At 34.8% G+C, this 20,364-nt stretch overlaps 1 protein-coding gene across 5 annotated transcripts in view; it reads left to right on the top strand.

Annotated features, from left to right (window-relative positions):
- Positions 1 to 20,364, top strand: part of DCC (DCC netrin 1 receptor) — a 1,237,100-nt gene that overhangs the window by 559,522 nt on the left and 657,214 nt on the right. The gene's annotated exons all lie outside the window — the stretch shown is intronic.

A 20,364-nucleotide genomic window follows, 5' to 3' on the forward strand; every position in this document is an offset into this window, starting at 1 on the left:
CCGGAATCCAGATATACCCACTCTTCAGTATAATTATTCCAGTTACATACTGAAATCTACTAAAATCATTATAACAAAAGTGGTAAATAGCAAATGGGAGGCTCCAGAATATCTGGAGGGAAATATATGGAGAAATGAATGGGAGAAATTTTATAAAAAATATGTACTTAAGTAGGAAAGTTATATGTTATTTGAGATGACAGTGTTTCTGACTTTAAATTCAGGTATATTGGCAAAATTTTTGAATTAATATGGAAATACTATAGATGTTATGTTGAAAGTCAACCATTAAAATCGAATAGATCTAAAGAAAACTTGCACAGCATGAATTTAATTTAAAAAATTTAAGAGTCAGGGATAGATTCATTAAAATGAGATAAGCAGGGTCACTGAGTATCATTGCAGACAAAATTGTTACTGTGGTACCTACTCAATCAAACAAAATATTTTATTATTTACTGGATTTCTTTCAGTCAGTTTCATTTGAAACATGTAGTTGGAGAAAGTGCCTTAACATTTGAATTTCAATCACTTTTTCTCTGTAACAATAACAAAAAATTGTTTATCAGTCTTTGAATTTTTTCCTCTGGAATACATATTTTTTATGGTTTAAAGAGTCCAGAAAAAATCACAGGCTCTTTAAAAGTTATTCCATAGAAATGAAAAGGTACAGTATACTAATTATATATGATAACCTATATCATGATATTATTATGCCATCCATTTTGCTTTAAAGTTTGTATTTGACTTTAAAGCTTATTCAGAAAATGCTTTCATCTGCACACAGGTAATAATGTATGTGATGGGTGAGGCAACGGAGTTCTTTGTTCTTTGATCAAACCATAAATATTAAACTAAGAATAGGCAAAGGACTGTAATTATTTGGTTTTAGAGGGAGCATTATTCTAACTAAAACACCCACTATCTTTAAAATGGCAACAATTTAATTCACTCTTATTTTTTGCGGAAGATTTTTGGTGAAACAACTTTCACATTTGTAACATCAAAGTACAGTAACAGAGCAGCTTCCTTAGACATTATCTTATTATGTTTATTGCTGATTGTAAGGCACACATGATTATGAAATGAGCTAGAATTTATGGTGATCATGACTAAATCTCTAATTGCAAATACTTGAGGTCAAACTTTATATCAAATTAATGCATATATTTAGACAAGTCATACTTCATTGATATCTAAGAAGTTCTGATTTTTGAGGATATCTAACCAAGAAATATATGTATGGACTTGCCTATATGAACACATTTTGATATTCATGGCATCTTCCTCTTTGTGTTCCTGGGCACATATGTGTGTTCTCCAGTAGCTGAGGGTTATCTTGTTTCCAATTTTTATTTTATAAAAGCAAACAGTGTGTTTATTATTCTTATGCATCTTTGTCATTTATTTGCTTATATTCTGAGGAAAAGTATCAAAGAAAATTTATACTCTCACCAGCAGGGCAAGAATTTGCCCCTCACAAAAAAAAAAAAAAAAAAAAGTGTATTTTTCCATTATTTGCCTAACAATTTTAGAAAATTGAATATTTTTTTCCAATTTGCATCCCTATTGAATTCAGATTATTTTTATAGTTTTAGTGAACATATGCATACTATGTTTTGTGAGTGGCTTTCAGTCTTTTTGGATCTTTATATGTTTATTGAAGTATTCATCTTTATCTTATTGAATTGCAGGGACTTTTTATATAGGATGAATAGTAATTATGTTCTGTATGCTCTCTGTGTATTTTGTTGTTTTGGTTTTGTGTTAAATTTTCTATAGGGTACCTGGTCTTACTTTTTATGGATACTAGATTCCTTGCTGTTAGACTTTACATTTTTATTCTGAATGAACCATCCTATTTCTAAATATTGAGTTATAAATTACGTGTTGAATATGTAAATTATGAGCTTTATTTAATTTTAAATGCAGATAGAGCCATATTTATATCTTGGTTTTCTTTCTTTCTCTCTTTGAATTCTGTTGGTAACTGGCTATACATTTTAAGGATTCCCCACAGACCTAATATGATTTATAACTACTGTAGAAGGCATGGTTTAATTGAAGATGCAGCTATAATACTGTTTTAACTATTTTACCCAGGCTTTATAATAAGGGTTGATGTAATAAAATTCTTTGATATAGTCTTTGGCTATTCTGATATACAGTTAAACTCATCCCACAGGACTGAATTTATATGGAAAATGGAATTTATTACTTTTTTCAAGTGGAAGATGAGAAAAAATAACTTTATTGTCAGTTTTATTCAAATTTGGGTTTCATCATTTTTAAGAATTTAAGCATAATTTAAATTCTTCATAAGACAGAATCCCACAGGGAATAGAAGCTTGTGCTTATCAGCTTTAATCATGCATTTTTTCAGACTCTTGTTTTGCCTTTCAACTCATGGTCCTTTCCCGTATGTAGACTGGCTTTGAGTATGACCCTGAATGAAATTAATAGACTTGTCAAGTAGGATATAATCTTATATATAAGATAAAGAGAAATGCTGTAGTCTTCTTCAAGAGTTTCAGAGTTAATGTAAGTTAAATATAATTTAAAGCATTTACATTATAAAATGAAAATTAAAAGTTCCATAATAAGTGAAATTGGAGAAATTGATATTAGACAAGATTAAAGACAACCTTGCCTTAAAAATAATATAAATAAATTTAAAGTTAAAAATAACCATTTATATAATGTTTCTGACCTATAAAAATAACCATAAATATAATATTGGTAGACTTATTGTGAGTCTATGCACTGCACCAGATTCTGGGAAGGCTACAAAAATGTTTGAAGACTGGCTTTGATACACATTAAATATAGTTACAAATTCATCCCATCAATTGGCTTAATGTTTTCTGACTAGGATTTTTTTCTATATTGTATATAAACATGGAATCTATGAAGCTATGAAAAGTTGATAGACTTTTCTCTCATAAAAGACAGAGCCTAAAACATTGGTGACAGTAGAACTTCTGAAAATGAAGATTGAGAGAGAAGCTCTCTGAATATTATATTTTGTTTAAATCATGAATGCCATGATATTTTTTTAAAATAATAACTAATGAATGATATTCTGTCAGTTCTTACTTTCAAAATGTCCATATTTCTGGCTCAAGAGTTATAATCCCCATGTATGAATGTGCATGCATCCATTCTTCCATCTAGCCCTCTCCACCCTCATGTACACCTCCCTACACTCAGCAAGACAACACTTTACAAACATGCAGGATATTCGCACCTGCCTTAGGTATACATGGATTCATTGTCTGCATCAATGCAGAAATGCATACGTTAAAAATGTATTTGATCATTAACCAATGAAGTGCTCAACCTTGAATGAATCCTGTGCACTGCCTATATATACCAGAATGAGATAGGTGGAAAGATCACTCTTCAGTAAAAGCCAGGAGGTCTAATATCAATGAGAAAATGAAAATATTTTTGAATTTTCCAGAAAAGATTCTAGAGTTCCTTTAACAGCAGTCTGTAGCAATATAAACAATGTGCTATTAGAAGATTCCCTTGGACTGCTCTTGTAGTGCAGGATCCGGTGTTGCCCTTCCAAGAACTTCGTATGCTATGAGCACGGCCAAAACAAACCAAAAAGTTTCCCTTTGTGTGTAGGTTTTCTCAATTATGTGACTTATCAACTTTCTAGAGAAATGTTTGCCAGAAGTGTCACAAACTAGCTTTGTAGGACACAAATAAATCTGCTGGTTCAGTTCTTTACACATAATTGAAAACTTGAAAGCAAACTTCAGAGTTCTCCAAGTCTTCCACCTGGTTAGTGGCACATGCCCCTTCATGTGGTACTTGAATTTCTAATTCTTCCAAGTAAACATCTTTGAAAAGAACTCCTTTAAGGGAGTTCCCAGTGTGGCTCATCAGGTTAAGAATCCAGCTAGTATCTATGAGGATGCGGGTTCAATATCTGGCCTCGCTCAGTTGGTTAAGGATCTGGAGTTGCAGTGAGCTATGCCTCAGATCTGGTGTTGCTGTGGCTGTAATGTAGGCAAGCAGCTGCAGCTCTGATTTGACCTCTGGCCTAGGAACGTCCATATGCAACAGGTGCTGCCATTAAAAAAAAAAAACAAAACAAAAAAAAAAAAAACAACTCCTTTGAGACATGTATTACTCTGCCTAAAACACTTCCAGAATGTGTTCAGAAGAGCTTTCTCTACTTACCTGAGCATGTTCACCTTACAGAGATATCTTCTTTAAGCCTGATTACAGTGGATTCAAAATATTAAATATTTCAGTATAATAAATATATATACATATCATATACACATTATGCACACATTCTCTATTTCTAAGAAAATTTCTCTTCAAGATCCATTCCATATTCTTTCATGTGCACATGGTTATCTCAACCATTAAATAATGTACTGATTCAGCAAATAGTGAGATTGTAGACAAAGCTATTCAGAAATTTTAGAAAAAGCATTTTAACCCTGAGCAGAGAGCAGATTAAGATATATGGGGAAATTAAAAACTCTTGTTAAAAACTATAATTCTGTCATGTCATAGGATGGAAAAATCCACATTTGTAGCTCACTTCCTCCTAAAAGTGCTTTTGGGCAACAAAAAGATGGCTGGGTGTATGGTGAGCTAGACAATTACTTTTTCTAGTCTCAGATAGACAACTGAATCACAGCTTTAGTAGTAAAGCAGCATCAGACCATTGAGTGCCTGTTACGTTTACCTCCAAGTACTCCCTGGACATAGAAAGACACAGGACACAAACCCAGGCCTCAAAGACTAGGTAGGCAAACAGATGGAGAAGTGGGCAATTATTTAAAAAGTCCAAGAGCAATTGGAACGAGGGAGCATGAGACCCTGAATAGTCAACAATGATGAAGAAATGGGAGCTGGGAGGATGGGAAGGAGGGAACATTCTGGGCAGAGCAAAATAGGCAAAAGTTGAGAGGTAAGCAAGAGGTGAGGAAAGGCAGGTGATTGTGGTTACATTAGAATCTGATGGTGGTCTAGGAAAGTGTATGTATACTGAATATATTGCTAATGTTGGATTTTGATCTTAGGATAATAGAAAGACATGAAAAGATTTTTTCAGCTGTGGCTTACCAGCTGTTTCAGCCAGGTTAGTGAGGTTACTCTCTAATCCTCAATCCCTTCATTTGAAAAGAATGTTAATTACTTTCTCCTAGGATTCTGTGACTGCTTGGGTATGAGAATTGGGAGAGAAGGATTCCAGAATAGCAAGGCACATCTTTGGGTGCTTTGGGAAATAAATATAAGATTCTGCTCCAACCCTCACGAGAAGCCTAGAGTGTAGTTGCCAAGATGAAGCAAAAACAAACCAGAATAAAATGCCACAAATTTTAAAACATCCCATGTACTCTCTCCATAACCAATTTTCCGCCTCTAGAAAATGTCCATGGCATCGACCAGTCCCTGCATAATTCTCATGAACCATAGAGGAATTACATGATGCCCTAATGATACACAGACTTTTTTTTTTTTTTAGAAATTTTGAAATCTTTAAATTTAAATCTAAATTTAGATTGAGAAATTGCCAGAAACAGAAACAAAAAATGAGGTTTGTGGCACAAGGATGATACCCAGATTCGTGAAGCATTTTACATTTTGTTTTACTTTCCTCTGTGCCTCTTCAGCCTGTTCTTCCTGCTTTATTCCCAGCTAGATTGTGAGAAACTTAAAAACCAGTGAAACATATTTTTCATCTTGGCCACTCAAACTGTTGGTTTGTAATCTGAGTTTTAAATATCTGAAATACAATGAAATGTGCATTGTACATAAATTACCTAATCCTATCAAAATATTTCATAAGCTCTCCATTGAGACTCTTGATTTTCTCCTACACTGCTGTTAGGGACTGAATTGTTTCCCAGTTTATATGTTGAAGTCTTAATCCCCACTGTGACTGCAGTTGGAGATAGAACCTTCAAGTAGTTAATTAAAGTAAATGAGGTCATAAATGTGGGGCCCTAATCCAAGAGAAATGATGTCTTTATAAGAAAAGAAAGAGGCCTCAGATCACTCAGGCACAGCAGAGAAGAGGACACAGAGAGAAGCCATCATCTGCAAGCCAAAGAGACAGGTCTCACCATAAACCCATGCTGCTGGCACCTTGATCTTAGACTTCTAACCTCTATAACTAAGTTTCTGTTGTCTAAGCCACACAGTCTGTGGCATTTTCTTATGGCAGCCCAAGCAGACTACTATAACCACAGAAAGAGTAGCTGTTATGCACTGATCTGTTAAAAAGATTCTTGGGAGTTCCTGCTGTGGCTCAGCAGGTTAAGAACCCAACTGGTAACCATGAGGATGTGGATTCGATCCCTGGCCTCACTCGGTGGGTTAAGGATCTGGAATTGCTGCAAGCCAACAGTGTAGGTTGCTTAGATCCAGTGTTGCCATGGCTGTGGCGTAGACCAGCAGCTGAGGCTCTATTTTGACTCCGAGCCCGGGAATTTCCACATGCCACATATGTGGCTGTAAGAAAAAGAAAAAAAAATAAATAAAAGATCAGTTTTATAGAGACATGACATGAGCTACAATGGAGAAGTGTATTACCAAGATTTCTTATACATTGTTAGTACTGATAATCTTAAATTTCCAGGAGTATTTAAAAAAAATCCCTCTTACATATCAATGAATCAGAATCCATTTCAATATTTATACAATTGATTATATGTAGTTCTGCTAGCCTAATAAATTTAGTGTTTACTTGTCTTATTTTTCTTCAGTATCATCTTTTAATTTAGTAATTTCTAAGTTACAACTTACAGTTTCGATTGGTTCATTTTTAATTATTTGTCCAAATTTTAATAGTAAATATATCATTAACATGAAAAAATGTGTTTTTTAAATCAGTTCTTAGATATGTTCTGTAAACTCAGTTTACTACAACAAGCATGTAAATGTTCACACACCCCATCAACTCTCAGGTGTGTCTAGTAATGGAAGGAAATGTGATAATTAAAATTAACATGGCTTTGTGTCCTATTTTTTGGCATATGCTTGAGTTTCATATTTTTTTCTAAAATGTATGTGTCATTTGTTGCTCCTTTTTGAGCATGTCTAATTGGCCAAGCAGAAAACTGATCCATCATTTGTTGGGAGAGTAAGTGGCACATTCACTTCCCATTAAGGTGTTCAGTCACCTCCTGTATAAACTTGTTGGTGGATCCCCCATGTTGGGATTTTAGGCTTAGGTTTTTAGCCATGAATGGAAAAGAGTTACCATAAAATAATACTAGTTAAGATCATATTTATTATTTTATTACAATGGGTAACTCTTTGTTTGAATGGAGTTCATCTGAATTTACAACATCACTGCTTCTGCCTAAGTAGCAGTCCTTAAATTTCGTGTCTATCTATAATTGGCCTTTATTAGCAGTGACCTCCCTCACCCATATGCATTAATGATCAGAGTCATAAAAGCTGTGCCTTAGGTAAGTTTATATTGATTATCATTCACAAGATAATTGCCGAATGGATCATATTGAAATTAGTTAAGAGTTTTTCCATGTAGAGAGATGATCCCAAATGTAGGGTACAAGTGCATAAAGTAAGGTAGAATTAAATTAAAAAAAATTCTTCTTAGCTACTTCTCAGCACTGTGTTGATTTCTTACCATATTTACTTTCCTCACGAGGTCACCCTTATTATTAGAATATGCAAACGTTCTATCCAAAATGAGGTTTAGAAGATTCTGTTGAATACACACACACACACACACACACACACACACACACACACACACACTCGTGAAGAAGAAAATGGTAAATCCAGGTTGTTAGTAATAAAACAATTTGGTTGCTGTGGCTATGGCATAGGCTGGCAGCTACAGCTACTATTTGACCCCTAGCCTGGGAGTCTTCATATGCCTTGGGTGCGGCCCTAGAAAGTAAAAAAAAAAAAAAAAAAGTGTTTTTCAGTAATGAAGCAATTTGGTATTACTGTTGCCATTATAGCAGTCTATGGAAATGTTGGATTAGTGGTTGCATTTATTTATTCATTATACAGATATTTATTTGAAAGCCTACTATGTGGATCTCTACTTTCCTTCCCTCTTCCTTTGGAGACAACAGTTTCAACAGTGTTTTGCACTTATCCTTGAGTCAATTATGATCTAATTTTTTCTTTCTCAGAGAGATTAGGAAGGAAGTAGTGGCCCCAGAGGGAAAGGCAAAGGCTATGTACTAATTCAGAGCATTAAAAAGGCAATCTAAGACTATGATTTTAATTAGCCCTAACAATCTCAGCAAGGTGAATTGACCATCTGTGGTTTAAAGGAGGAGAACTGCTGACGGAAGTGGAAAGCTGCCCAAAAGGGTATTTCATGCCAAAGTTTTCCTAAAGTACCAGAAGTACATGTTATCCCAAAAGGGGCTTAACTCTGTGATAGGACTCAAACTAAATTAGACAGGAGTGTTTTAATTAAAGTTAGTCAGAGTTAGCATCAGTTGTGCTTGCCAATTTTATAGACTAGGGAAGAAAGATGATATTTCCTTATATACTTTCTATTTTTTTTCTGATTTATTTAATATGTCTAAGTCTGCTAATTTTAGTAATTTTACAGAGTTAGGTATGGACTTATCTTTAGTATAATCTAATATGTCTAAGCAAGAAACGTCCAGAGTATACCTGATATTGATACACATAGAATTCATACTAGAAAACCAAGGCTCCTACTGCCACTTGGCGGTGGTGTACCTAAGGGCACAAAACACCAGCTTGAAAAAATGTCTTAAAATGGTGGATTCTAGTCAAGCATTTGGAATTTTTAATCTATGTACTGGCTGACTCCATTATTCATTCATTCAATAAATGCATGTTAAACATGTAATAATTCCCTTGCCTAATGCTATAAAAATAGCTTTACTGAATATCATTCATTATAATTCACATACTATATAATTTTGCATTTAAAATGTACAATTTAATGGTTTTCAGGGTCATTCAGATGTGTGTGACCCATCTGACCATGGTTAACTTTAGATCATCCTCATTACCTTATACCTTTAGCTACCATTCCCCTGTCCTCTTCTTTTCCCTTCTCCATGCCATACTCAAAGTCCTAAGTAATCACCAATTTACTCTCTGTCTCTGTAAATTTCTCTACTCTGGACATTGCAAATGAACAAAATCATAGAATATGTTGTGTTTTCTGACTGGTTTCCTTAATTTAGCCTACTGTTTCCAAAGTTCATCCTTGGGGTATATATCAGTACTTTATTCCTTCTCTGATCAAATGATATTCTGTTATATAGATACATCAAGTTTTATTTACCTACTCGTTAGTTGATGAACAGTAAGAATGTTTCCACCTTTTCCCTACTATTACTAAGTCTCTATGAACATTTGTGTACACATTTTTGCATGAACCTTTGTTTTTAATACTCTTGGTTATATACCTAGGAGTGGAATTGCTGAATTATAGGATAACTCTAGGTTTAATCATTTGAGGAACTACCAGGCTGTTTTCCAAAGTGGCTATATTATTGCCCATTCCCTCGAGCCATGTATGAGTATTTCTATTTCACTGAATCCTTAACAGCACTTTTCATTAGCGATTTTTTTTTTATTCTAGTCAGCCTAGTAGGTGTGAGGTGGTATCGCATTGTAGGTTTGATTTGCATTTCCCTCATGACTAATAATGTTGAGTGTTTTTTCATGGGTTTATTGGCCATTTGTATATCTTTCTTGAAGAAATATCTATTCAGATCCTTTGCCTATTTTTAAAAATTAGGGTATTTGTCTTTTTATAATTGAATTGTAGTGGCATTTTATAGGTGTATGTGTGTGGGGTGAAGTCTACCACTTTGATAGGAACAGGCTAAGTGCAGTGCCACAGGAGAGCTGCTAAGTGCATCATGAGGTCATTGGCTACCTGGGTGAAAAAGTTTGAGTTCACAAAGACCGTCTTTCCATGCTTTGTTGTTCTCTTTAACTGACAGTGTGTCATGCATGTGTGATACTCTTTGATCATTAAATCTGATACAGCCTGTGGCAACCCCCCACCTTGCCTGTGCTTCTCTAATTTCTTGTTATTTTCTCTATTAACACTTAACCCAATTGGTTAGGCAGTGTCCATAGAAATTCATATAGTGAGTCGTAATCACATATAACTCAAATTGATTTCTTAAGGAGAGAGATTGTATCTTAGTCATTTTCATGTTCCTAGTACCTTGCATACTAGTGGGTGTGGATTAAACATTTAAGAAGTATATAAGAAATGTATAGTTTTCTCTCTCAGAATTGAATTTGGACTTTTACCATAAATGTGGAATTTAAGTATGTGAAAAAAAATGTGTCTCATTCGTTTAAGTCTTTCTTGTGACCAAAAAAAGCATAAAACAACAAACTGTTCCTAATCCTCAGACTCCAAGTCTCTCTCATTTTATTCATATTCTTATGGTTCAGAAAAGCTGTTCTTCTGCATGAAGTTTTAATTGCACTGCAATTATGACACGACAAAATGTCCTAAATTGCAATAGAGATATCTTGGTAGTTATTCTTTGTGAATCTCATTTTGGTCACAAGATCAGTATGAACAAAGTGGGCAAAGTTAAAGATATAGCATGTACATAATCAATAGAGACATCTCATAAAGATGAAGACTAAATATTCTTGTTTACCAATGTCCTCAACATCTGCATTTTTATTGTTCATTATTCCTAAAAAAAATGAAAAACAACAACAACAAAAAAAACAAAAAGCCCACTCTGATTACCTCAACTTGAGAAATGCTGAATCAAGCAAAGTTAAATTAAACAGGTACATACTACAGGTCTCCTCAGAATCTCTAACAGCCTAATGTTTAGGAAATGCTATGTGCAATAGCAAACAAAAAAAAGTTAAAAGTCTTTTTTTCCCCCTATGTTTGGAAGATGAAAGTACTTTAGGTGAAGAATATCCTATTATCATCAGTAAAGCTATACCAATTTAGCTTATATGTAATTGCAACTTACTGTATAGGTTTCTGTGGAAATTGCCTACCCAATTAAAAGGGAATTTTTGCCACAATAATGCGTGTACCCAAATTTTATTCTTGCAGTTCAGACCCATTACACATTTTGTAGGAAACAACATGATAACATTTTAATCACAGAGCAGTGCTTCCCTCCTGCTAAGAAAAATAAATGTGATATTTGTAAGCTTGCCTCTACTGCTTCTTTAAAGGACCAGCAAAGAAAATAATTAGCCCCAAATGATTAAGTTATATAATTCAATTGTCTCTTTATTGACATTCAGAAAAGAGTTAGTGAATCCAACTGCTGAGTTCTCGGTCATAACACTTTATCACTGATTTGCAGTGCACGAAAAAAAAAAAAAAAGAAATTTCAAGTGAGCTGGGGGATTATGTGTGAATGTGTGTGTGTGATTCTTAAAGGATGGTTAGCCAGATAGAAGTGGGAAGTGTGTATGTAATTCCATGTTTCTCCTTTAGAATGATGATTTATGTTGGAAAATACACCCAGAATATACAGGGTCACTCTGTAGGTATATGCAGGAAGGGAGAGGAAGAAAAGGGATGTTTTCCTCTTTTTATTGATTTACTTATTTATTTATTTATTTTTAGGCTGCATCTGTATGGAAGTTCTCAGGCTAGGGATCAACTCGGAGCTGTAGCTGCCGGCCTGTGTCACAGCCGTAGCGACACAGGATGCAAGCTGTGTCTGCAACCTACACCACAGCTCATGAGCAACACCAGATCCTTAATCTACTGAGTGAGGCCAGGGATCAAACATGTGTTCATGGATACTAGTCAGATTCATATCTGCTGAGCCACAATGGGAAGTCCCTCGTTTAATTTAGTGAGGGTATTAGTGAGAGAAGATGAATGGGTTTTGCTCGTTTATGGGTGCTCTATGGTCCTATGATTTGGGCATCAACCAGAGTTTAGTGTATTTGAAGCATTAAATAAATATTAGCTATTATTATTTTTAAAAAATAATTTGAGCTGAAAGTATTATAGGCTTTCTTGTGGGAGCTTACGAAGTGTGCTACCATTATTCGTACTTTACCAAAGACTAGGAAAAATGTCAACATTGTAAATTATTAAGAAAATCACCTATAAAATAAATATTCAAAATTATCTTGGGATAATAAGGGATATTTATCGTTCACATATATAATACACATGAAAACTTTCAAAATAAGTAAATAGAGTTTGATGTAATGAATATGTTCTCAGTGTTATACTACATCACTCCCAGGCATGAGCTGTAGGCCCTCTTTTCCTTATACCTTTTTTATATTAAATCTCTAATAGTTCAACCTCCAAGACATATTTCAAATCTACTCATTTTCTTCTATCCTAATTTCCCTCACCCCAAATTCAACTTCTCTTACCTGTTACCTGGACCAGACCTATAACCTCCTATCTCTCTTTTAGTTGTACCTTCACCCATTCCCACCCAGAATGATCTCATTATCTGGTTAATCAGAACAGAGGATGTCCCTTTTTTCTTGCTTGTCTGTTTGCCACTCTCACAGCATATGGAAGTTCCCAGGCCAAGGATTGAATCTGAGCCACAGCTACAACCTATACCACTGCTGAGGCAGCACCAGATCTTTAACCCACTGCCCTGGGCCATGGATCAAACCCATGCCTCCATAGCGACAGGAGCCACCAAAGTTGAATTCTTAACCCACTGTATCCCAGTGGGAACTCTGGATGTCCCTTCTTAGAAATTAAAACCCTCAAGGTCCTCCATTTTTTTTTCTTAGACTAAACTAAAAACTCCTTACACATCCTCCCAACTGCTGTAGGATTTAGTTTGCATTTAGTTTTCCAACTTCATCACCTCCTACCTCTATTCATTGAGCTTCACTAAAACTGGCCTCCTGCCTTTGCCTTGAACAAATTTCTAGTCTCAAAACATTTGAGGGTGACTTCCCATGTCTTTCCTCAGATCTTCATGTGGCTGACTTCTCACTCAGATCATTGTTATAAATGCCACCTTCTTATGGGTGTTTTTCCTTGTCCATTCTGACTAAAAGCAGCTTCTCTCAGTTCCTCTTTTCTACCACCATGTTAATTTTTTCCTTTGTAATACTTATATTATCATCTCTGTACTCATTTCACTGTTTCTGTCTTCAGCAGAGTGGGGTCCTTATCTGTTTTGCTCACTATTAGAACCCCAGAAACTATTCAGTCTCTCAACCTGTTGAATTACTGATATCTTGCCATCATGATCTACAATGATGTTCTCATAACTCACATTTATTGAGCACATATCATATGCCAGGCACTGTGCAAAATGCTATGTTTTCTCATTTAATAGGCTCAAAATCCATAAGGGAGGTAGTCTCCTTATTTCCATTTTAATCTCCACTTTAAAGATGAGGAAACTGAGACTCATCATTGTCCCCATGTTATCATTATCACCATCTTCTTCATCACCACTTTAGGAAGCAGAACTTGATTTGGTATTGTTTGCCTTTTTCAGACAGTGGTTAGAGGAAGGAATAGAACTTTAGACGTAGAAAAACCCATTAAGACACTCTAAATGAGCTGGTCAGATAAATGGATCATCAAGGGGTGCTTCTGGCAAGCAAAAAAACAGATGGAAATAATTAGAAACTGTGTATTTCTCAAAGTGTGATCTCCAGGCCAGCAGCATTGGCATCACTCATGAGCCTATCAGAAATGTAAATCTGTTCCCCTTGTCCTTGACTAGATTTTGAATCAGAATCTCTGGAGTCAGGCCAAGAAACCGTATCTCAGTAAGGCTTCCAGGTGATTCTTAACCACTGCTTTAAGAAAAGGAAGTCCAATATGGAAGTTAGTAAAAGAAATGGGATATTAACAAGAGTAAGGCAAGACACTCCAAGACATTCATACTAAAAAACCAAAACCATTGAATCACTTTGTTGTACAGCAGAAATTGTCACAAAATTGTAAATCAACTATACTTCAATTAAACTTAAAAAAGCACAAAAAACAAAAAATTAGCACATGCAAGTAGGGTTAGCAGGCCTTGTACAAAGACACAGACCTGCTATCAAAATTGGACTATAAAGGAGGGCCTTGAACATAAGGAAGAACAGTCAAAGTAGGGAACTGGATAGGACCAGACTATCCATGTGCACTTATTCTTCTCACCTGTGGTCCTTGTTCTTGAAATTCCCCTCTGATACAAGTATTAGCCTCATAACATGAGGCTGGAGAAAGTCAAAAGTACAATTAAAAAAAATAGAATTTCTGTTGTGGCTCAGGGGTTAAGATCTAGACATAGTTTTTATGAGAGTGCAGGTTCTATCCCTGGCCTCAGTCAGTAGGTTAAAGATCCAGTATAGCTGCAAGCTGAGTTGTAGCTTGCAGATGCAGCTCAGATCCAATGTTGCTGCGGCTGTGGCATTGGCCAACAGCCGCAGCTCCCATTTGGCTCCTAGCCTGGGAGCTTCCATATGCCATAGGTGTGCTCTCCCCCCTCAAAAAAAAAAAAAAAAAAAGAAAAGAAAAAAATACTCTATCATGGCTCCAATTATATCTACTGGAAGAATGTAGGTATGGGAAGAAAGATGGGCCATGATGACTGCATTGAGACAGATCTGTAAGTTTGCAGAGGCTCTGAAGCTGTTGCAATGGTGAGATGGATGTGTCCTGCCAAGGATTGCATGAATGCTTAAGTAGGCAAAATAATAGAAGATAAATTTCACTTGTGGAAAGTATAAGGTAATGTATCTGGCAACATGTAATCCAGACTATGCTTAAAAAATGATTACTCTCTCTGATATTACTTTTGTCTGGAAAAAAAGAGATATCTGATTGTATGTCAACTATTCCTCAAAGACAATCTGGTATAGAGTGGCAGTTCAAAAAGTCAACCAGATGTCAAAGATAACCATGATAAAATTAAAAACAAGATTATATATATATTTTTAAATCTCTGGACAGAACTGATAATGTTTCTGTACTTGGAGTAGCATTCATGGTTCTATTCAGTACATTCCTTTAAGGCCATAAAACAGTTAGAAAAGCCTGACAGGGTAACAGAAATGATCAAAGGAATGAAATAATAAGACCAGATGAGAAATATTGAGTTCAGAAAAGAGATTCGTGAAAAGAGACACAATCAAATTAATGGCCATGAAGGGTATTAGTAAGTGGAACAGGGTCATGTTCAATAAATTCAAGAACACTATACCTAGTAGAATCTTCTTGAAGACTGAAGGTAAGTTCATGACAGAAAGAGAAAGAAAGGAAGGAATGAAGAAAGAAAGAAAAGGAAAGAAAAAGTGCTAGGCTACTTTTTATACCTGGTTTTAAGTTTGTTGATATTGTTACCCACAAACTATGGGTATGAAAGGTGAGATTTAAAATGCTTGGTACAAAGGACACTAGATCATTCTGAAAATATCCTTAATGTTTAAAAAAAGACATTATTTGGAGAAATATCCAACTGTGTGCATTATCTTAGAAAACAGAGTCTAGGAATTGATGACTGATGCAGTATTACAATTTTTAAATATTCTTTAACATATATGTATGTATATATACACAAATGCATGCTCACATTCAGACACATATGCATATACACATATAAAATTTTTTTTAACAGTGATTTTTATCTGTTCCATTATGGCAGATTTACATTGTTCTGTCAGTTTTCTACTGCACAGCAAGGTGACCCAGTCACACATACATGTATACATTCTTTTTTCTCACATTATCATGCTCCATCACAAGTGACCAGACATAGTTCCCAGTCCTATACAGCAGAGTCCCATTGCTTATCCATTCCGAAGGCAGTAGTTTGCATCTATTAACCCCAAATTCCCACTCCCTTACACTCCCTCTCCCTCCCTCTTGGCAAACACAAGTCTGTTCTACATGTCCATGATTTTCTTTTCTGTGGAAAGGTTCATTTGTGTCATATATTAGATTCCAGATATAAGTGAAATCATATGGTATTTGTCTTTCTCTTTCTGACTTACTTCACTCAGGATGAGAGTATCTAGTTCCATCCATGTTGCTGAAAATGGCATTATTTTGTCCTTTTTTATGGCTGAGTAGTATTCCACATTTTCCTAATCCAATCATCTGTCTATGGACATTTGGGTTGTTTCAATGTCTTGGCTATTGTGAATAGAGCTGCAATGAACATGGGGTGCATGTGTCTTTTTTAAGGAAAGTTTTGTCCGGATATATGCCCAAGAGTGGGAGTGCTGTGTCACATAGTAGTTCAATGTATAGTTTTCTAAGGTACCTCCATACTGTTTTCCATAGTGGTTGTAGCAATTTACATTCCCACCAGCAGTGCAGGAGGGTTCCTTTTCTCCACACCCTTTCCAGCATTTATTTGTGGAGTTATTAATGATGGCCAGTCTGACCAGTGTGAGGTTGTACCTCATCATAGCTTTGATTTGCATTTCTCTAATAATCAATGATGAGCATTTTTTTCATGTACTTGTTGGCTATCTGTATATCTTCTTTGGAGAAATGTCTATTTGGGTCTTGTGCCTATTTTCCCATTGGGTTGTTGGCTTTTTCGCTGAGTTGTATAAGTTTTTTGTATATTTTAGAGATTAAGCCCTTGTCAGTTGCATCATTTGAAAGTCTTTTCTCCCATCTGTAAGTTGTCTTCCTGGTTTTTTTTATGGTTTCTTTTGCTGTGCAAAAGCTTGTCAGTTTGATTAGGTCCCATTAGTTTTTTTTTTGCTTTTATTTCTGTTGCTTTGGGAGACTGACCTGAGAAAACATTTGTAAGGTTGATGTCAGAAAATGTTTTGCCCATTGTTCTCTTCTAGGAGTTTGATGCTGTCTTGTCTTATGTTTAAGTCTTTAAGCCATTTTGAGTTTATTTTTATGCATGGTGTGAGGGTGTGTTCCAGGTTCCTTTATTAACATGTGACTGTCCAGTTTTCCCAGCAACATTTGCTGAAAAGACTGTCTTTTTTCCATTTTATGTTCTTGCCTCCTTTGTCAAAGATTAATTGACCATAGGTGTCTGGGTTTATTTCTGGGTTCTCTATTCTGCTCCATTGATCTGTATGTCTGTTTTGGTAGCAGTGTTACACTGTCTTGATTACTGTGGATTTGTAATATTACCTGAAGTCTGAGAGTTTTGCCTCCTGCTTGTTTTTTATTCCTCAGGATTGCTTTGGAATTCTGTGTCTTTTGTGGTTCCACGTGAATTTTTGGATTTGTCTGTGAGTGGGGAGGGGGTGGGATGGACTAGGAGTTTGGGATTAATAGATGCAAACTATTACATTTAGAATGGATAGACAATGAGGTCCTACCATATAACACAGGGAACTATATCTAATCTGGGATAGACCATGATGGGAAACAATGTAAAAAATAACAAAAAAAAAGAAATATTTATACATTAACTGTAGGTACAATTGAAAATACAGACTAGTATACAAATAGGATAAATAGTATACAAATAGTACAAATGGCATACAAATAGTATAACAGTATACTATCAACATTTTACTCTATTTTAAATATATCCCTAAAATTTATTTTTTTCTAGTTTTCAAAAGTATTTACTGCCTCTAGAATTCTGTCACTAGGTAGACCATTGAGTTAAGCTAAGCATTTTAAATTACAATAATATGAAAATACTAATATTCTAATGAACTTCAGTTTACCAGTATATAGGATTTTTGCTGTATATTCAAAATTTGACTATGACTCTTTTGTTTCCTTTCTTAATCTTGTTTTAGTATTCAAGTTTATTATACCCATTAAATTAAATAGTTTTCTAATTCTACATTATTTCTATAGATACCCTATTTTATTTTTAATATCTTTTATGTTTTAACACTATTCTGTTTGCTATATAAAAACTGTTTTAGGTATGTTTTTAACAGCATACATATGTCTCCTGCATTTGCTCATATCTACCCAATTTGAAATACTTCACATTTTCCAAGGAGGGTTTCACTTATTCATATTTATTGTCAAACACAATGTAAATTAAATTCGTGGGATATTTGAATATTGCTCTTGTTTACTGGATACATTATGAAGTTGTATAAGGATTTATATTAGTGGATTTAAAGCACTTAGTATATGGTCTAGCACAGAGTAAGCATGCAGATTATTATTTTTGTTGTGATTATTTCCTCTGTCTTGTACCTCTGGCTTTTAATATCATTTTGGTGTTTTCTTTGTTTACATCTTCTACTGTATATATTCTTTTAGTTTCAATTTTAGAATAAGAAGAAACACTATTACAGATTTTTCAGGCAGTTAACTAAATTGGCAGAAATAGTTATATAAATCTATACTTCTAAAATATGATAACTTGACGGCAAATGTAGACTGTTATTATTTTTGCTGCCTCTTCCTTTTGTAGATCTCATTGACATTAGTATTTTGGTGCCATATAAGTTTTATTTACCTAAAGTTATTTTAGGCATCTGCCTTTGATTTTTCATCCTACCTGCTATAATAATTGTTCATACTTATAATTAAATCCTAATCATTTTAATTTTTCACTGACGGAAGTAGAAGGTAACTTGTGAAGACAATGACTAGTTAGTGAAATATATGGAAAGTATGACTAAAAGTCCATGTATATAAACAATGAAAACATTTTCTGATCTAAGATTATATTATTATGCTTTTTTACATTTATTTTTAATTGCAACATAGTTGATTTACAGCATTTCAGGTGTATAGCAATGTAATTCTGTTATCCACGTACATATTTTTTTCAATTGTTTTTCATTATATAATAAAATATTGAATATAATTCCCTGTGCTATGCAGTAGGTCCTTGTTGGTTATCTATTTTGTATAGAGTAATGTGTATCTGTTAATCCCAAATTCCTAATTTATCTCTTCCTCATCTTTCCCCTTTGGTAACTATACATTTGTTTTCTGTCTGTGAGTCTATTTATGTTTTACCAATAAGTTCATTTGTATCATTTTTTAGATTCTACATATAAATTGTATCTCATGATATTTGTCTTTGTGTAGCTTCACTGAGTATGATAATCTCTACATCTATCCATGTTGCTGCAAATGGCATTATTTCATTCTTTTTTATGGCTATGTAATATTGGTGTCTGTGTGTGTAGATAAAAGATGTGGTATATGCATCTCTTGTGCTCTTTTATGTGCAAAAGCATTTTCTATATCACTTAAGCAGGACCCGTATATAGTTAGAGTGAAAATTTAAGTTCTTTGAAAAAAGAATGAGGATTTTTCTTATTTTTATTTTTTAATACTCAGAAAACCTGAGGGAGATTTTCCCTATATTGTTACCATCATTTTTTAAAGGATTTGGAAGTGGTGGCTAATGAGACTATCAAAGTTTGACAACAGACCTCAGTTCTACAGTAAGAAGAACGTCATTCTGGTGAATCACATTTCTCTATCTCATTTTATACAAAGAGTGAGAAAATTGGTAGAAGCTGAGATGCTTCCTTGGTAATCTGGGTGACTGAAGAACCAGATTTGTCTCCTAAAGATGAGAGTGGTATTTTAGAAACATGGCCCTGGGAAGGGAATTAAGGGTGTTAGGGAAGTCTGTGGACTTATCCATACTTCACAGGAAATGATACTTCCATGTCCCCCTGTTCTGTAGATCTAAAAGTTAATGGCAGAATCACTAAGGATCAGGAACTGCAGTCCTGGTTCTGCATCAGAACTGGCTGTATGACTGCAGCAAATACAGTTTGAAGCCTAGGGGCACAATTTTCATCTGAGGAAGCAAGAGAAGACCCAGTTATTCTGTAAGAGTTCTACAAGTAAAGGCACATGGAAAACATTGATATGTTGAGGAGAAGGAAACTTTTTCTTTTTTTAAATCTGTTTTTTTTAGAGAAATTAAGGAGACAAAAGTAAAAGAAAAGAAAGTCTGTAACAATGGCACTTAAAGTGTGATTTCTGGACCAGGAGCAGCAACATTACCTGGCAATATGTTAACAATGCAAATTTTTGTTCTCCACCCAAGCCTAATGAAAAAGAAGCAGTAGAAGAAGGGGACCACCAATCTGTATTCCCTGGATGTATATGATGCAGGAGAACAGCTGGAGAACAGCTCAAAGGCCATTTCCTACATGGATCACCAACTCCATGTCCCACCATAGCCACAGATGGAATCTCTGCACTGCAGCATAATGTGACATTTGTGGTGATAAACATAAAGAATCCCAAGGCTTTACTTTAGTTGTCTGTTTTAGTCTCATCTGTTTAAGAAGGCAGGTAAATTATGTGATGTATTTTAAAAAGCTTCTCATCAACTTTCTTGGGGACATTTGTATTAATAACCATTCAGCTATCAAAAATACTTGCCTTCCTAGAATGCCAAATATCTACACAATGCTAGATAAATATCACGTTAGTATAATGTATTTTATTTACAGCATTTTTTAAAAAATGGCTCCACCTAGGGC

Source organism: Sus scrofa, chromosome 1 (genome assembly GCF_054392235.1).
Source record: "Sus scrofa isolate SSC_HxYL_T2T_F1_AM1 chromosome 1, Sscrofa_HxYL_maternal_Yorkshire_Landrace_v2.0, whole genome shotgun sequence".
NCBI classification, from domain to species: Eukaryota; Metazoa; Chordata; class Mammalia; order Artiodactyla; family Suidae; genus Sus; species Sus scrofa.